This window comes from Pezoporus wallicus, unplaced genomic scaffold (genome assembly GCF_028554395.1).
Source record: "Pezoporus wallicus isolate ANWC-B61680 ecotype Strahan unplaced genomic scaffold, APGP_CSIRO_Pwel_v1 contig_3847, whole genome shotgun sequence".
In the NCBI taxonomy this organism is placed as follows: domain Eukaryota; kingdom Metazoa; phylum Chordata; class Aves; order Psittaciformes; family Psittacidae; genus Pezoporus; species Pezoporus wallicus.
Genome location: NW_026639842.1, coordinates 3812488 through 3831012, shown reverse-complemented (window position 1 = coordinate 3831012; position 18525 = coordinate 3812488). Strand labels below are relative to the sequence as shown.

General features: G+C 42.0%; 1 protein-coding gene across 8 annotated transcripts in view; it reads left to right on the top strand.

The window, feature by feature from the left end:
* The window catches only part of DPP6 (dipeptidyl peptidase like 6), a 564650-nt gene that overhangs the window by 390732 nt on the left and 155393 nt on the right, over positions 1–18525 (top strand). The window lies entirely within an intron of this gene.

Here is an 18525-nt window from a genome sequence, read left to right as displayed (position 1 = left end):
AATCTTTGTGTTTGGCTTTCCTTGTCTGTTATGTCCATTGGGAACAATTTTAATACGTGTTAAAGGGTAGTGCTGAATTAACACATTCCCCAGCTGCCCTCAGTACAGCTGTCTCTGACTTCTCCCACCAAGTCAACTTCAGGGGAAAACAATTGCGGATGACATGCACCTTCACAAACACACCTGCCAATGGGTGGGAGCTCTTTTTCAGGCTGCATTCTCTGGAGGAATGGTGATCCCCGTAACCAGTATCTGGGTCTGAGGATAATGGAAATATATTACCTGCATTGCAATTCAGAATTATTTGCCTAGCATCCTTTTTTTTAGCACTGATATCCCTAATGTCCCTTATGAAGGAAGAAGTGCATTATTAAGACCTTTAGTGCTATTTTCTTTCTTTGCTAGAGTACAAGGGAGTGATAATGAATTAAACTTGCAGGAACAGAGAATGAAGTATTGCCATAGAGCTAGGTGTAATATCTCCCTCTGATGAGTATAGTTTTACATGGATGTAAGGCACATTTTCCACAAAACAGCAGTCTTTGAAAAAAAAAGTATTTCCATTGGTTTTCCAATTATGGTTACATCCTGGTGCCATATAAACTTTTATTAAGACTCCAATCTTGAATGTTTTAATATCCCTCTCCATTCTCCCATGTACTCTTACTGCCTCCAGCACAATTTAACATAAGTCTTGCATGATCTAAAATTACTAAATTATTGTTCCTGTAAAGGACAAAGCACTAAGCAGTATTGTGCAAACATGCACAGATATTTTAGAAGGACTTGTTCTGTTGCTGTGCTACTAACACCACTGATAATGATTTTAATATGTCAAGAGAAATTTTATGAAGTCAATAGATATTCTTACAATTACCCAAGGGTGACTTCACATTTAAGGGCAAGACGCTAATCTGCAATGTCATTCATCCAAGGACTCAGAGCCATTTTATAGCATTAATTACTTTTCTGCATTATAGTTGCTTTTCACAGCTTTCTCTAGCTAAATGGTGAAATCCTGATTAAGGTCTTGATAATCCTGATAAGCAAGACAAAAGACCAGTAGCCTGATTCCCAAGTGCACATTGCTATTGGTCTCTTATTCTCAGTTTTTGGAATGCCAAAGCCAAACTAATAAACTTGGTATAACAAGAGTGCTAGAATGCCTTAGCAGAAAAATTACAGATTCAAAAATTGCATGTTTAAAATTGCATGTCAACTCACAAACTGAGTTGATGTTTTGTGGAGAATCTGCATAATTGTTAAATTGTAGGTAGCTGTTTTGTACCCTTCTTCCCCTTCTGCCGCTGCTAAATAAATAGCAAAATATCATGGTGATTGATATCTGGACATTCAGAGATTTGCAAAATTCAGTCATCTGGGCTCTTCAAAGCTTTGTTTCCTTCCTCTTCCTCTTCATTATTGCAGAAAATTGGAGTTTGGTGGCCTCATCAAAGATGAAGCATGCTACATGTTTAGGAGTATTAGAATCACCTGAGGCATTTGCTCCCAAAATAGTTCAGTCAGTATAATACCCATTTTCTTCCCATTTAACAAGGGACTGATTCAAACCTTCTGAAGGAGCAAGGTCTTTCCTTTGACTTGGATGAGCCTTAGGGCAAGTGTTACAATTAAAAAAAAAAAAAAAAAAATCAAAAATTAAAAATTACTATTCTGGGGGGCACTTAAATACATGTTGAAAGCTCACTGAAATTGATAGGATGACCTGGTGTTTAAGTGTTTTCTTGATTCTCAGTGGGCAAGTGAAAAAATAATGTATTTCTGATCAACTTCATATGATTTGTCATTCCATTGATTTTACAAGAGCTAGGGTGAAAAGAAAAAAAAAAAGAAAAAAAAGTGAGAACCTGTCTCAAAACTGACATAACTACAGTTTCAGTGCAAAGATTACAGGCTTTAACCTTTCAATCAGAGTTTGTGGCTGGTTTATGGATATGTTTGCGTCTTTTCTATTGGAATTGCAATTAAATTTACTTACACAAAGTGGGAGATGTGTGAAAGATGGAACTTTGAATCTCCTACAATTTTTGTGATGTTAGTTTTCAAATTCCAATTTTAACTTTTTTCTAGAGCTTTAATGAGACAAAAGATTTTTTTTGTTTAATTAGCTGTTGTCTTCTACTGTCCAATTGTTGTCATTGACTCAGTTAAGAACACTTTGGAGGGGAGCAACACATACATAGACCAGAATTGACTTCTCAAGAGTTTATTTCTAATTCCACTGCCAGGAACTATTATCACTTAGATTTGTTCCATAGTGTAAGTAAACACTGGATTTCTTGTGAGTGTTTCACTTTTCAGGACAACATAGCATAATAGTATAGTATATAAGGTATAGTAGGTAGAAAGCAATAAAACACAGGAAGTTTGAGATTGTGTTAGAGATCAAACAGCATTTCCCTGTTCTGTAATCCAAGTGCAAAGAATCTGAGCCATGTCTCTTTTCCAGCCCCATCCATCCCCTACCCTCTTCTGTGCTCTTCTGCTCATCCCTTGATGCATTGAACCCCGCGCCATTCTATTACCATCCTCTATTGTGAACTTGCCTTTGCTGTACAGGTATAATTATGTTGTCCATATGCTAAGCATGCATACAAGCTCCAGTTAGCAGCTTATTTCATACTGTGTATCTCGAATGTGTTATTTGGACATTTCTTTGTTTGCTTATCCGTGTCAGGATTGTCCTGTGCTGGCCTTTCGTTAGCCTTCTCACGGTTGACAGATTGCACACTCATTAGTTCAGTCTCTAACTGCTTAGCAGTTCTGCTCTCAAACTCCACATTACTTTGTAATTAGGCTTTACAATTACCAGGCTTTTCCTGTAATTCATCCCACACAGGGTTTTATCTTGTGTTTTTGAAAAGCTCCATGGGATGCTGCAGTGTTCCTGTAATGGTGGGTAAAAATGGAATAAGGAAAGGTGCCAGCATTTCCTGCTGAAGAGCAGCTCAGTCACCCGATTTCTCCTGAAGACAGTAATTTGTAGTCATTGTAGTCACGTAGTCACGGACCTGGCCTGAGAAGCTGGTTGGGTTATGAATGCTGTATTTGTGGCTCTATGGAGCTACAGTGATTCCTATCAGCTGTGAATTTGATACTCCTTTTTCACAGGGAGGCAGCATTGAGGCCAATGTCAAGGAAAGCAGTAGGGAGTAAATCATATCATCACTTTCAGAGACTTACGCTCATCTTCTGTCTTTGTACTTAATGGCAAATACATTTTTCCCACATCAAAAGTACTTGGCTGCCATTGTTATTAGAAAAACATAATAGCAGCCTTTAATATACTGCCCGTGGTTATTGCAATTGATTGGATGCAACGTGCCGTCATTACTTACTTCCTGAAGTATGTGTTTCCAGCCTTGCTGTTGGCATCTTGCAAGACAGAGTGTATACAGCAGTGGCTGTTGCCAGGATTTTTGGCTGTATGTTAGTGACTGGAAGCTCCAACCGGGAGTGCATCTTTGTGCTAGACACTGCCCAGTCACAGCAAGACAGTCCTTGCAGAGAGGTTGTAGCCACATGAGAATAATAACGGTTGAAATGAAGAGCACCATATATTCAAGCAGTGAGGAGCACTGAGGTGCAGGACACCAAAGGACACATTCAGGGTCATAGAAAGTTGACTTAAAAAAATATGAAAATCAAGTCCTTCTCTCTGAGGTCTCTGCCCACTCGCTTCACCTGAAACACTGGCAAAATTGTATTTATTATTCAAAAAGGAACAGTGGGTAAATTAGGAAAGGCTCTCAATGGCGTGTTTAGAAATGGCTCAGTTACTTGGAATCCTCTCACTCAGTGAGAGCCAGAACCAGCGTGTGCCTATCTCACATCTGAGAATGGCAGCTTGGCTTTTATCTCAAAACTCGGTCTGAAAAATGCACTAGTAACTAATATCTAAATATAATAGAGTCATTCTTTTATCTTTATTACTGAAGCACATATGTTTTGTTGCATGTTCTACTAATAATGTCATAGAATCTCTAGGCTCTTTTAAAGTCTAATATTAAATTTAATGACCTAGAACTAATAAGTTTTATTTACCATGCTGAAAAAAAATAATCAGGTAATAACTGAAGGAATTTATTTCAGTTTACCTGTAGTAATAATGCTCAGATCAACAATACCTGGATAGCCCAAATGTCCCCAAGTCTATCCTGTGCACTGTAAATCCATTGCACTGTATTGATACAACCATTGATGCATTTCAAATGATGCAGATATGTATGGAATAAATGAATTATTTATAGTTTGCTTTGCAAACTATAAATAATTCTTAAGAACTTTGTAAGTGCTAGTATTTTATATTGTGAAAAAGATTTGCATTAAGGTACTGCTTTGGCATCCTGGCAGACTAAAATTGCCTTGCTAAAGAGCTAAAACACAAGTTAGCTGGATTGCAGTCTTCTCTGGGCTACTCATCCACAGGCCAAAAGATTGACTGCTTCTTAGAAAGGACCTTAAGATCATCTAGTTCCAACCCCCCTGCCATGGGCACGGACACCTCACACTAAACCATCTCACCCAAGGATCTGTCCAAACTGGCCTTGAACACCATCAGGAATGGAGCAATCACAACTTCCCTGGGCAACCCATTCCAGTGCCTCACCACACTCACAGTAAAGAGTTTCTTACTTATATCCAATCTAAACTTCCCCTGTTTAAGTTTGAACCCATTACCCCTTGTCCTATCACTACAGTCCCTAATGAAGAGTCCCTCTCCAGCATCCCTATAGGCCCCCTTCAGATACTGGAAGGGTGCTATGAGGTCTCCATGCAGCCTTCTCTTCTCCAGGCTGAACAGCCCCAACTTTCTCAGCCTCTCTTCATACAGGAGGTGTTCCAATCCCGTGATCATCCTCATGGCCCTTCTCTGGACTTGTTCCAACAGTTCCATGTCCTTTTTATGTTGAGGACACCAGAACTGCACACAATACTCCAGGTGAGGTCTCACAAGAGCAGAGTAGAGGGGCAGGATCACCCCTTTTGACCTGCTGGTCACGCTCCTTTTGATGCAGCCCAGGATACGGTTGGCTTTCTGGGCTGCGAGCGCACACTGAAGCTGGCTCAAGTTCATTTTCTCATCGACCAACACCCCCAAGTCTTTCTCCACAGGGCTGCTCTGAATCTCTTCTCTGCCCAGCCTGTAGCTGTGCCTGGGATTGCTCCGACCCAGGTGTAGGACCTTGCACTTGGCATGGTTAAACTTCATGAGGTTTGCATCAGCCCAGCTCACAAGCGTGTCAAGGTCCCTCTGGATGGCATTCCTTCCCTCCAGCGTATCAACCGAACCACACAGCTTGGTGTCATCAGCAAACTTGCTGAGGGCGCACTCAATCCCACTGTCCATGTCATCAACAAAGATGTTGGACAAGACCGGTCCCAACAACAACCCCTGAGGGACACCGCTCGTTACTGGTCTCCAGCCGGACATTGAGCCATTGACCACCACTCTTTGTGTGCGGCCATCCAGCCAGTTCTTTATCCACCGAGTGGTCCACCCATCAAATTGATGTCTCTCCAATTTAGAGACAAGGATGTTGTGTGGAACAGTGTCAAACGCTTTACATAAGTCCAGGTAGATGACATCAACTGCTCTACCCCCGTCCATCAGTTTTGTAGCCCCATCATAGAAGGCCACCAAATTTGTCAGGCAGGATTTCCCCTTAGTGAAGCCATGCTGGCTGTCACCAAGCACCTCATTGTTTTTCATGTGCCTTAACATGCCTTCCAAGAGAACCTGCTCCAAGATTTTCCCAGGCGCAGAGGTGAGACTGACTGATCTGTGATTCCCTGGGTCATCCATTTTCCTCTTCTTGAAAATGGGGGTTATATTTCCCTTTTTCCAGTCATCAGGAACTTCACCTGACTGCCATGAGTTTTCAAATATGATGGCTAGTGGCTTAGCAGCTTCATTTGCCAGCTTTGAAAGAAAGACTCATCTTTCTGCTTGTCAGTGGCAGAACAAAGCTGTCTTCATAGAATCACAGAATGGTTAGAGTTGGAAGGGACCTTAGAGATCATTTGATTCTACCCCACCCCCGCCCCCGTCATGGGCGGGGACACTTTCCACAAGACCAGGTTGTTCAAAGGAGACTAGGTTGCCCATCCAACCTGGCACGAACACTGCCAGGGATGGGGCAGCCACAGCTTCTCTGGGCAACCTATCTCACCACTCTCATAGTAAAGAATTGCTTCATAACGTCTAATCTAGATCTGCCTTCTGTCAATTTAAAGCCATACTCCCTTGTCCTATCTCTACATGCCCTTGTAGAAGCCCCTCTCCAGATTTCTTGCAAGCTCTCTTTAGGTATTGGATGGCTGTTGTAAGGTCTCCCTTGGGCAGTGTAGTTGCAGTCTCGTGCATGTTTGGGGCCTGTGTTTAGGAAGGAGCTACACCTCCTTGCTGGTACCCTTGAACCCAGGTGCTGCCAGATGAGGCCGACACACTTTCCCCAGAACCTGTCTTACATTAAATAGATGTAAGCTAGAAACTGCTCACACGTTTTGTTAGTGTAACTCTGGTGAAGGCATAAAGAAAATTGCGTTACTCTATTGGGATATTTGCTTTGTTGCCCACCTAGTTAAACAGTTAACTAATAGTTAACTAATTTTAATGTGGTTGATATATGTGTTAAAAAGGTTTAAATGAATGCACTTACTGGTCTTAATGGTTCAAAGAAAATGTGTCCCATTCTCAGTTCTGGTGTGCTAGACTTCATATCCTACCTCATGGCAGAAATTTTTTTTGTGAGTGCCCTGGCCTTTCAAATGTTCTGGAAATATTTTCTGAGACACAAAGCAAGTTACCTGAAGCTCAGCACAAACCAATTGGTTTGTGGTGTTTACGGTTTCAGTGAACTTCCAGCCCCAATTGCAAAGAGCCCCACAACACTGAGGAGCTGTAACAATGACCTTATCCTGAGGTACAGGCACATCACTGAAGGAAAATGCTGTGTGGAACAGAAGAAGATACAGGGAAAGCACTGAAGAAGGCTTTTCTGGTCTAGCACTTCACAGAAGTGTGGCAGTGCTGCTCACACACTCCCCATTGCAAAGGTTTTGCTGGGGATGGCCTTCAGGAACTCTGTTGTGATTCATGAGGGTATCAGTGTTAGTAAAGTGATCACACAGTGAGCTTTTAGGTTGTGTTGGTGTCAGTGGAAGTGTCCATGCACTTTAGAGATGTTTGATTACTCTAATTTAAATGCCTTCATAAAGTGATGTCCTATGTTGCCAAAGCAGAGGAGGTAAGAAATCATGCTCTGTCACAACTGCTACAATGAGAAAGAAGAAAGGCATATGTTATTCCATTTGAACCAAAATTTTTATTTTAGACCCCATCCTGGATCATCTTATTCGGGGATTTCTGTGGATCTGTGCTCTCAGAGCACTGCAGAAAAGTTGCCCTACTCCTGCCTTTCAGCTGCTGGGCAATTGCCTAAGTTCAGTGGTGACAGTAACCTATTCACCAAAGACAGAAAACCTAGGAATTAATGGCTTTTTAAGATACTGTAATAGGTTGTGGAAGAGACTACTTCTGCCATGTAGCTGTTTTGTTCATTACTGCTTGAGAGAATGAAATGAGAAATCAATTTGGCTCTTTTAAAAATTAATACAGTCTGCAGGAGCAAGCTGAGGAGAAGCTCTATACTGTGGCTTCACCACTGCATCAGTACCTAGCTTCTCTGCAGTGTTGGGGTGCTGCTGGGGCACATGCACTGATGTTACATGGGAAAAATCATCCTTTGGCATGTACAGTGACTTCTGAGTTTAGAGGGAGAAATGTACTGGAGAAAGTCCTGTTTGTGAAAAATCATGCGCCCTAGAAAAGTAGAAGTAATTCTGCAATGGTCAAATGGGGGAGGGTTGTTTGTGGGGATTTTTTTTTTGCGTAGTTTGATGTCTTGAGGAGATCAAGATTTTCATATGTGCTTATCCTTTTATTTAGTAGCCTCCAGAGCTAACCTGATTTTTCTAAAGCCTACTAAATTCTAAGCATTCCCCTGTGTGTCACTGACTGCTGTTGAGCCTCTGAGTCAGTGTCCTCTTGAGGTACCAGAATTGGGCTTTAGCTACTGAACATCTAAATGCTCACAGGCAGTAAAAAAATCACCTCAAATGTTCAGTGTGCTAGCTTTATATTTGCTATATGTCTCTGCATCTTGCCAGGTTGAGCAAAGAGTGTGGCCCAAGGACAGGGCCACTGGCATGAAAATCACCTGGGAGGAGTGAGATGAAAGGGAATGAGTGAAAAGGAGGACATTGGCAGAGTGAGGCTGGACACGGAGGATAGGCTGCACAGTCACTCTGGGGAGGAGCCCAGGAAAGGAGGGAAGATCTTGGGGGTGTACAGGGAGAAGCAGGAGCTGGAGTTGTGCAAAGGGTGAAAATGAGCATGGAAATCAGTACAGTCATGTTGCTTGAGAAATTGCTTAATGGCCCAAGATGAAGAGCTGGAAAATACATTCAGTTGGAAGGGTAGTATCAAAGGGAACAGTTAGCAAATAGAGGATGGCTTGAAGAGGCAGGAGATGTCCTTGTATTCACTTTTCCTCTTGTCTGGATTCTACTAACACCTGCTCCCCATAACCACCTAATTCTGTTCCCACTGATTTATTTTAAACAAAGCAGAAAAAATAGGCATCTCCCCAGCAGGCAACATGATGGTCACACTCTCACATGTTGGACCAGCAAGCTAATTTCCTATACTTTTTGCAGCCATTAGCTGAAACAGATTCCCCATTTCCCTTTCAAGCCCAGCTCCACTAAAATTAGTGCTTTTCTCTCAATTAACTGAGAAGCAAGGCGGTGCCTACTGCCGTGACCATGTCTGCTAGTGAGGAGCAGCTTTGGGGAATAATTTGAACAGGTGTGTGAAAACTAGGACCACTTGGGCTCCTTTGTGTGTAATATTTGTTTGCAGATTGGATGTAAAAATCCATGGGAATTAGATTGAAGCTGCCTTCTTTTCTGTCCTTCCCATCTTCACGCTTTTATGTCACACCTGGTGTACAACAGCGATTCTGTGTTCTGTGTTGCTGGTGGTGAAGGCAAAGCTGCTAAATTCAGTGCTGGGTCCTTTTACCCTGCCAGCCAGGCAGACTACTGCAGCTGCACCCAGTTCACAGAGGGGAACTTTTTGATTAAAAAACCCCAGGAGAACAGCAGGAATGGAAATAGGAAGGAAACAGCATGCTGCTACAGGGAGTGGCTGCGTCCATGGGGGACTTTTGAAGATGTGGCTCACATCAGCAGTGTTTCTGCTTCTGGAAGAAGAGCAACGCACAGGGCAGTTCTGCCTATGTGCTTAACAGTTTGAATCCAGTTAAAAAAGGATCAGGTTTTTTCATGTGGTTCAGAGTAGTTTGAAGTCAAAACTTGCTGTTCTCAGAGCCAAAGGAAAGGCACTGGTTTCACAGGGGTTTAACTGGCAAAGGGATTATGTGTTGTCTCATCGGGTGTTAGTTAAAAATCCACGTGAACAACAGTGTGACACTGATAGATATGATTCTAAGTTGACACCTGCCAAGCGGGTAAGGGTGAGCTTCCAGTTGTCCCCAGCCCCAGGGGAAGGAGGACTGCTGTGTCAAAAATTGTCTTAAATAAACTTCTTAAAGAATAGTCATAATTGCAGGCTGGATGGTTGAATTTCTATTAAAATAAATTTATGGTGGGTTTGTTTTATTTTGTTTTGTTTCTTTTGCCTCTTCAAAAGAAGGCAACACAGGAAAGACGAGGGAGAGAAATAAGGAAAGCTGTACTTCTAGGTGATGGAGCAAGCTGAATGCAGAACATGATGGTCTTCTCCCTTGCCTAGGAGATTGGGAGTGTCTCGTCATGAGGAGGGTTGCTTTTGGAAAGAGTAAGGAATGTATTTCATTTAGGTCCAGCACTGCTAAGAAAATCTGGGTAGATAGGTAGGGAACTCAGTTTTGAACTGTAGGTAAGGGAGATTATAAATGAGGGTTTGCATGAATTTTCTGAAGGTTTGCCTGACAATTGGGCTGGTGTAAGGGTGGAAACATTTTGTGAAAGGATCACCTAGGAGATGAGCACATAGGGAAAAACAAAGGGAGAAATGAAGTGCGTAATTGGAGGATGTGCTGGGCAAGAAGCACGTTCAAGGGAGGATTGTAAAGGGATGATGGAGAGGGGAGAACTCTTCAGAGTGTTTGGGCCTCTTGTTAAGCAGCTGATCATGATTATTATGTACTGCTGGTACCTTCAGTAGTGATTTCCAGACAGGTTTATGTCTTTCTATACAGTCCACCTTTAGGTGCCCTCTATTCTGTAGAAGGCAACTTTCCTTCTTTCTTTTTTTTTAACCAAGGCGATTTTCCGTTTTTCACACTGCCCTATACAACTTTGCTTCCTTCTTGGAGATTTCTACTTAGTGCAGAGCATGTTTTCCTAAGTCAGTAGCTTTCCCTGAACTTGCTCCACTGCTGTTGGACACTTGTTGAACATAGAGTGCTTACCAAGGATTAATTAGATCAGTATGTATTCTTTCACTTGTTCCTTTTAATGAACATTAAATATATATATGCTGAGATATGAAAATGTCATCATACGGAGACCGGAAATACTGTATTTCTGGTAATTAAACTTTATCTCAGCTATTTATAGCTGAAAATTTTTCAGGCAAAGAGTTACATATCTAAAAAAGGAAGTCCCTCATGAGGGTGGATCTTCTGACTGTATTAAGCTGTTAAACATATAAGAAGCAGTACTATTTTTTGTTTTCTTACATGAAATAGTACCAGACTTATATAATTCATTAAAAGAAATTTAGAATGAGATAATTATCAGTGATCAAGGAAATATATTTTAAAATGTAGATATACAAAACTTAAGTCATTGAAAATTCAATTAAGAACAGAAGAGACCAAAGGTTTGCCCAGACCAAAATTCTGTTTCCATGACAGTCAATATGTGTGCACAAGGATGAGTGAGAGGGCAGCAAACATCACACACTTTTTATGTCAGGGAATTACTAAATCCTGTTGTAGTTATTCTATTTCATAACCCAAAATGTTTTTCTCCTCCAAGCCATTTACCAGATGTCCACCAGACCCTCTCGCATCCACCATGTCCTTTGTCAACTAGTTTCACTGGCCTAAGACCAGTCACATAAGGAACTTCTTCTTTTTGCTTACTTGGAATCTTGCTCTTATCTGCTTAATGGGCCTTGGAACCATCCTTGTCATTTCTTGAATGTTTTCCATCTCTAATATATAATTTTAGAGAGAATGGGAGCTACATACAAAGATTACACAGAAGTATTGGGGTTGACCTTTCAAGTGTGTTCAAATTATTTGAATTCCAAGGCATATGCATGCATGTAATATAATTTGTTTGGCCCTCACCCCAGAAGTCACTCTGTTAGAGTTAAAATCTGTATGACCTGGTACCATATTATACCATACTGAGTGATCACGATGCCATAAAATCATGCGATAGAGGTCCCCAGCAGGACTTGCTCAACTTTGTGTGAAACCAGGGCTGGGTCTATACACATACTCCTGCGTTTTAAATCTGATTACAGTGGACATCTCTTTCCATTGCCAGTAACGAGAAATAATCCCTGACAGAAAATAAGGTGGTCCTGTAAGTGATCCTGAGACAGAAATGCTGAGAAATAATCCCTTATTATCAGAGTGTAACACCTCTTAAAATCCACTTCTGGTCTCATGCTTAGCAAGGTAAGAACACAAGTGTAAAGAGATGAAAGAAGGAAAACAAAGCACAAGGAAAAGGAGAGTGAGAAACAACTCACTAGAACATTTGATTGATGGAGAGAAAGATCTGAACATGTAACCACCAGGTTTGTGTACGATGGGGCATGGTGTTTGCCTTCACGATGCTGACAGCTGGGTATAATGACAAATTTTCATTTTGCTACTTGACTTAAAGTCCCAGCTTCTAGGGACAAATGACTTACAAAAATGTTTACTTTGATTCAGAAAGAAAATGAAATGAATCTTAAAATTTTTAGTACTCAAAAACATTATTAAAATTATATCTGCATAGGCATTCAAAGTGTAAACATATTTGAAAGTTAATGAAAAGAATCGAATGTTTAATTTCATTAGAAAATGCATTTTAAAGATATCAGATTCTTTTGAAGTCTTATACCTGATTTGTTAATTCTTAAGAATTGTTATCATTCAGTCTGGATAATTGACTTCAAAGCATTTTCACTTTCCAAGGAAAGCAGTTTACAATTACATGGATGGAGAAAACATAAAGTCTTGTAAAAAGGCAGTTGGAAATTTCAATGCCCAAGCCAAGAAGAGGGAAAAATATGTTTCAGCTCAGAAACAATTTCCCCATACAGGGCAAAATTTTGGATCTACTGGATAAATGATGGTTATGTTAGCATGCATAGGACCTTGTAAAAATCAGCTGTACATTGCAGGAGTGGTAAATCTAGCAATTCAAAGAGACTCTGGGCTCATTGCAGTTATGTTCAATGTGGTCATTTATGCAGAATAAGTCAGTCCAGGTGTTCCTTGAAAGCATTGGCCTTGCCATACATGCAGTGTAGTAATATCTGAATACTGTGGTACCTTCAGGCAGGCTGAGAAGAACCAGCAAAACTTGGGACAAACATTTACTACTATTTACTATTCATCAGTTCTGCTTGGATCAAGTGTCCAGAAAGTTTTCCAATAGTGTAATTTACTGTCACCCTAATAAACACTTGTTCTCTGCTCAGCAGTCAAGTTTCCTATTTTCTAGTAGACAAGAGCCCATGCCCCAAACCTGCTCCTGCAGCTGGCCCTGCTTTCTCAGCCGTCTGGCAGCATCAACAGAGAGTGGAGCCAGCGAGGTATAGAGCTGGCCCATCTGCCCCATAATGGGGTTAATGCACATGCTCTGTGCCATGTGAAGCTGTTTTTACTGCTGTTTATTATTACTTTGGTTGATGAACTGACTCATTTTACAAGACATGTTTCTTGGAAAACTTGTGCATAAGCCAGGACCCTTATTAATAATTTAGAAGTATCTTTTACTTCCTTATTCACCTTCCCCGTGGGAGTGGGTGTTGTGAATTGTGACATAAAGAAATGTCATAAAGCCATTTAAAAAATATCCCTATTTGTACATTTATGTAAGTGCACATATATATATATTTGTTCCATGTGTTCTCTACTTTACTTCTTCCAGGGTTTAATTCCAGGTTTAATCTCAAGGGCAGCGTTTGTGAGAATTTACTGTCACCTTTTACCTTGAAGCATTTAGCTGATACCAATCTTGGTAGCATGAATAAGATATGGCCTTAAAACAAATTAACCTTTCACATTTATTCTTTATTTCTTCTCTATTTTTAATGCCTCACAAACAAAGATATTTTTATAAGTAGAATTATATGCCAATTATTGTAGTATGCCTTATCTTTTTCCTAATGGGCACAGAATGGCTAATATGGCTAAATTATCAAGCCAGAATACTATGAGTATGAAAAACATGAAAGAGTTTATTAGAATTGCATATTTTATATTTGCTTTCCTTCTCCAGGGCAGGAAACTGAGAATATGTAATCAATTTTTTGTTGCAATCAACATTTTCTAGGGAAAACAATATTGGACTATATTCAGAGGAGAACAATACTGAAAATAGCATGGGTTTATCCATTTTGAGGGACATTATCACCTTGATCGCTACAGTGAGTTTGGGTTGCTCTATCCAAAACAGATAGATTCTAATGGGAGTAGACATGGTTCAGAAGAGGACAAAGACCATGACAGAAGCATGGAAATGCATAATAAAAAGAAGAGTTGCCCTGAGTAACAAAGAAATTATGTAAGGATAGAAAATCAAGAAAATTATGAAGAAGTCATATTCATTGAATAAGGGCATTCTTTGATTTTAATGCCACCTGCTGAAAGTTTTTAATCCATAGAGAACCCATTAAGAAGATATTTTTGGACAAAAGGTTGACCAGGATTCAGGAAAGGACCAGGCATTCTTTTGGCATAACCAATTTTTATCCATTGTGATTAAACCAGGTGTCTTATTGGCTCCTTCACTTCAGCACCTGCATCAGCATGTTTGACCTTTTATCAGCAAACCACAACTGACTCAAGACCAACATCCAACAAGGCAGTAAATGATGTTGATTCCTTGGTGGAAAGAGGAATAGGGACAAGAAAAAGTGATATAAGAAATTCAGGAATAATTTTTTGGGTTTAGCATGAGGGTCCCTGCAGGAGCTGGCCCAGTCACTGTGGGCAAATTTGAAATTTTAAGGGAAAGCTATGTACTTAATTGACACTAAGTTTTTCATTCTATTATCACTTAGTTTAAAAACAATGGGATTGTATGTATAGCTGCAAACTGTTCTTCCAATAGCAGTTTCCCTGTGGTTGGGTGTGGGAAGCCTTCGTGCTCCTTCAGGCAGCATTCCTTGCCTGGTCCATTGCTCATCATTGTGTCCAATTATTTATTGATGGTTTCTTGCAAGTGTTGAAAGTGTTTCCATCGGCTGTGTAATATGGTGCCCTCTTGTGTCCAGTCCAAACAGAGTAAACATGGACTGGTAGCCAAAATGTGCAGAATGTTGGATTTCATGTCTTACCTGCCTTGATTTTCACAAACCTTAAGTCAGGGTGATGGCCATGGTTCTGCCAGACTTCTTTTACAGCTAAACTTCAACACAGTCATACTTCACCAGATAGATTTACCCTATCTGAAATGATAGGGTAGCATAAAAGGGCTCATGCAATAAATCACACCAAGATAATTGAAATTTTATCCAGAGCTGTATACACAGCAAATTTTCTTGTTAATATACAAAGGTCTCATTCAGTCTCTACTGACATTTCACTACTCCACCCACAATAATAATAATGAAAAGGAAAATAAGCCCTTTTATATGTTCATTCTCTCTGTCATGGCCGCTAACAAGTGTAATTTGGTTGGTGGCAAAGAGAAGTAGTCAAGGAAATGCACAGAGGAATCAAGAAAGCAAGCTGTGGGGTCACATTCTAATGAAAATTTATTCATGGATTCCTTTTTTTCTCAGTGTCAAATGGATTATTACATTTTCGTGTAAAACCTTGGGTTATTCACTCCCCTGCATGAAGCCAGACTAAATGAGGCAGACCTATGCTGCACTGGGCTGTGGCAAGCAGGGAGTGCTTGGAGCAAAAGTACTATATAACACTCTATAGACAGATAGGAAAAGCCTCATGCTCACAGGCCCTTGTTCTCATGGGTGACTTCAACCACCCTGACATCTGTTGGAAGGACGGTATGGCCCGGCACAAGCAATCCAGGAGGTTCTCGATTGCGTAGAAGACAACTTCCTTCTGCAAGTAATAGAGGAGCCGACAAGGAGAAGTGCCATGCTTGACCTCATGATTACCAACAGAGAAGGGCTCATTGGAAATGTAGTGCTCCAGGGCAGCCTTGGTTGCAGCGATCATGAGATGCTCGAATTTGAGATCCTCAGGACAGTGAGAAGAGCGTGCAGCAAGCTCACTGCCCTGGACTTCAAAAGAGCAGACTATGGCCTCTTCAGGAACCTGCTTAGGAAGGTTCCATGGGATATAGCCCTAGAGGGCAGGGGGGCCCAAGACTCTTGGTTGATATTCAAGGATCACCTGCTACAAGCTCAGGAGTGTTGCATCCCAACCAGAAGGAAGTGCAGCAGGAGGGCCAGGAGACCTCCTTGGATGGATAAGGAGCTCCTGAGGAAAATTCAAATGAAAAAAGAGGCTTATAATAAGTGGAAGCAAGGACAGGCGGCATGGGAAGAGTACAGGGATGTTGTCCGGGAAGCTAGGGACCAGGTTAGGAAAGCTAAGGCCCAGTTAGAATTAAACTTGGCTAGGGATGTTAAGGATAACAGGAAGGGATTCTACAGGTACATAGCAAATAAAAAACAGACAAGGGAGAATGTAGGCCCCCTCAGGAAGCTCTCAGGAGAGCTGGCTACACAGGATTTGGAGAAGGCTGAGGTTCTGAATGACTTCTTTGCCTCGGTCTTTACTGGCAAAGGCTCTGACCACACCACCCAAGTCTTGGAAGGCAGATGCAGGGACTGTGAGAATGAAGACCTTGCGCCCACTGTAGGAGAGGAACTGGTTCGAGGCCATCTTAAAAATCTGAACGTGCACAAGTCCATGGGTCCTGATGAAATCCATCCATGGGTCCTGAAGTTGCTAAGCCGCTGGCCATCATATTTGAGAAATCATGGCAGTCAGGTGAAGTTCCTGACAACTGGAAAAAGGGAAATATAGCCCCCATTTTCAGGAAGGGGAAAATGGATGACCTGGGGAATTACAGACCAGTCACTCTCATCTCTGTGCCTGCCAAAATCTTGGAGCAGATTCTCCTGGAAGGCATGCTAAGGCACATGAAAAACAACAAGGTGCTTGGTGACAGCCAGCATGGCTTCACTAAGGGGAAATCCTGCCTGACCAACTTGGTGGCCTTCTATGATGGGGCTACAGAACTGATGGACGGGGTAGATCAGTTGACGTCATCAACCTGGACTTGTGTAAAGCGTTCGACACTGTCCCACACAACATCCTTGTCTCTAAATTGGAGAGACATCAGTTTGATGGATGGACCACTCGGTGGATAAAGAACTGGCTGGATGGCCGCACGCAAAGAGTGGTGGTCAATGGCTCAGTGTCCGGCTGGAGACCAGTAACGAGCGGTGTCCCTCAGGGGTCGGTGTTGGGACCGGTCTTGTTCAACATCTTTGTCGCTGACATGGACAGTGGGATTGAGTGCGCCCTCAGCAAGTTTGCCGATGACACCAAGCTGTGTGGTTCGGTTGATACGCTGGAGGGAAGGAATGCCATCCAGAGGGACCTTGACACGCTTGTGACATGGGCTGATGCCAACCTCATGAAGTTTAACCATGACAAGTGCAGGGTCCTACACCTGGGTCAGAGCAATCCCAGGCACAGCTACAGGTTGGGCAGAGAAGAGATTCAGAGCAGCCCTGTGGAGAAGGACTTGGGGTGTTGGTCGATGAGAAAATTAACTTGAGCAGGCAGTGTGCACTCGCAGCCCAGAGAGCCAACCGTATCCTGGGCTGCATCAAAAGGAGCGTGACCAGCAGGTCAAAAGGGGTGATCCTGCCCCTCTACTCTGCTCTCGTGAGACCTCACCTGGAGTATTGTGTGCAGTTCTGGTGTCCTCAACATAAAAAGGACATGGAACTGTTGGAACAAGTCCAGAGGAGGGCCACGAGGATGATCAGGGGACTGGAGCACCTCCTGTATGAAGATAGGCTGGGAAAGTTGGGTCTGTTCAGCCTGGAGAAGAGAAGGCTGAGTGGAGACCTCATAGCAGCCTTCCAGTATCTGAAGGGGGCCTATAGGGATGCTGGGGAGCGTCTCTTCTTTAAGGACTGTAGTGGTAGGACAAGGGGTTAGGGTTAGGGTTAGGGTTAGGGTTAGGGTTAGGGTTCAAACTTAAACAGGGGAAGTTTAAATTGGATATAAGGAGGAAATTCTTTACTGTTAGTGTGGTGAGGCACTGGAATAGGTTGCCCAGGGAGGTTGTGAATGCTCCATCCCTGGCAGTGTTCAAGACCAGGTTGGACGAGGCCTTGGGTGAGATGGTTTAGTGTGAGATGTTCCTGCCCATGGCAGGGGGGCTGGAGCTAGATGATCTTAAGTTCCTTTCCAACCCTAACTATTCTATGATTCTGTGGTTCTACCTGCATGGAGCAGGCAAGATGGGGACAACCAAGCAGGAATTGTAGCTTAGGCTCTCACAATAGCTTACAAAAACTTTGGCAAAAGCCGTGGAGGGTTTTTGGTTTTTTTTGTTCTCACAGTAAAACCTGTGCCACTGTGTGTTTGGGGCTGTGTCACCCACTCCAGCCACATTGCGGAGCTGGGATAAGTTGATATATATTTTTCCTGCTGTCCACACTTTGTTTTGACACATGGTGAGACCATGAAAAATATATGGGGTGTGGATAAAGGCATCAAGGGATCATTTCCTGGGAAATTAGTTGTTTGTGGTTAAATTGCTTTTGGCAATTGTGCTGAATGTAGGAAGTTTGTGGTAGGGGATCCAAGGGATGAGTGTATCTTTAGCTGTCTGGACTTGGGTAACCTAGGGGTTATCTGCAGTTTTCCTGCTGTAACATCTAGGGTTTGAAGAGCACATGGCGTGAGCACAACTGAACAGGGAAAATGGATGGCAGAGAATTTTTGAGGAAGTTTTTTCAGCTCTGAAATGCAGCAAAGTCAGTTCAGTGTGCTGAAAGTCCCCGTGTTTCTGTCATTCATTACAGGGAGATAAACTGAGAGCAGCAAGCGACAAGGTGTATATTTTTACTGTTGTTGTTAGGATTTTGCAGCAATTTTGTGATTGGGATGATTTGCCCTGGAAAGAGTCAAAATGGATTTACTCCAGAGGAACTCTCATTCATTTTTTTCCTAATTGTAGTGTCCCTCTTTCCCCCCACCCTTCTTCCTCGTGTTATAAAAGCAGGTAGAAGCAGGAAAGAGGAGCTCTTTGAAATTG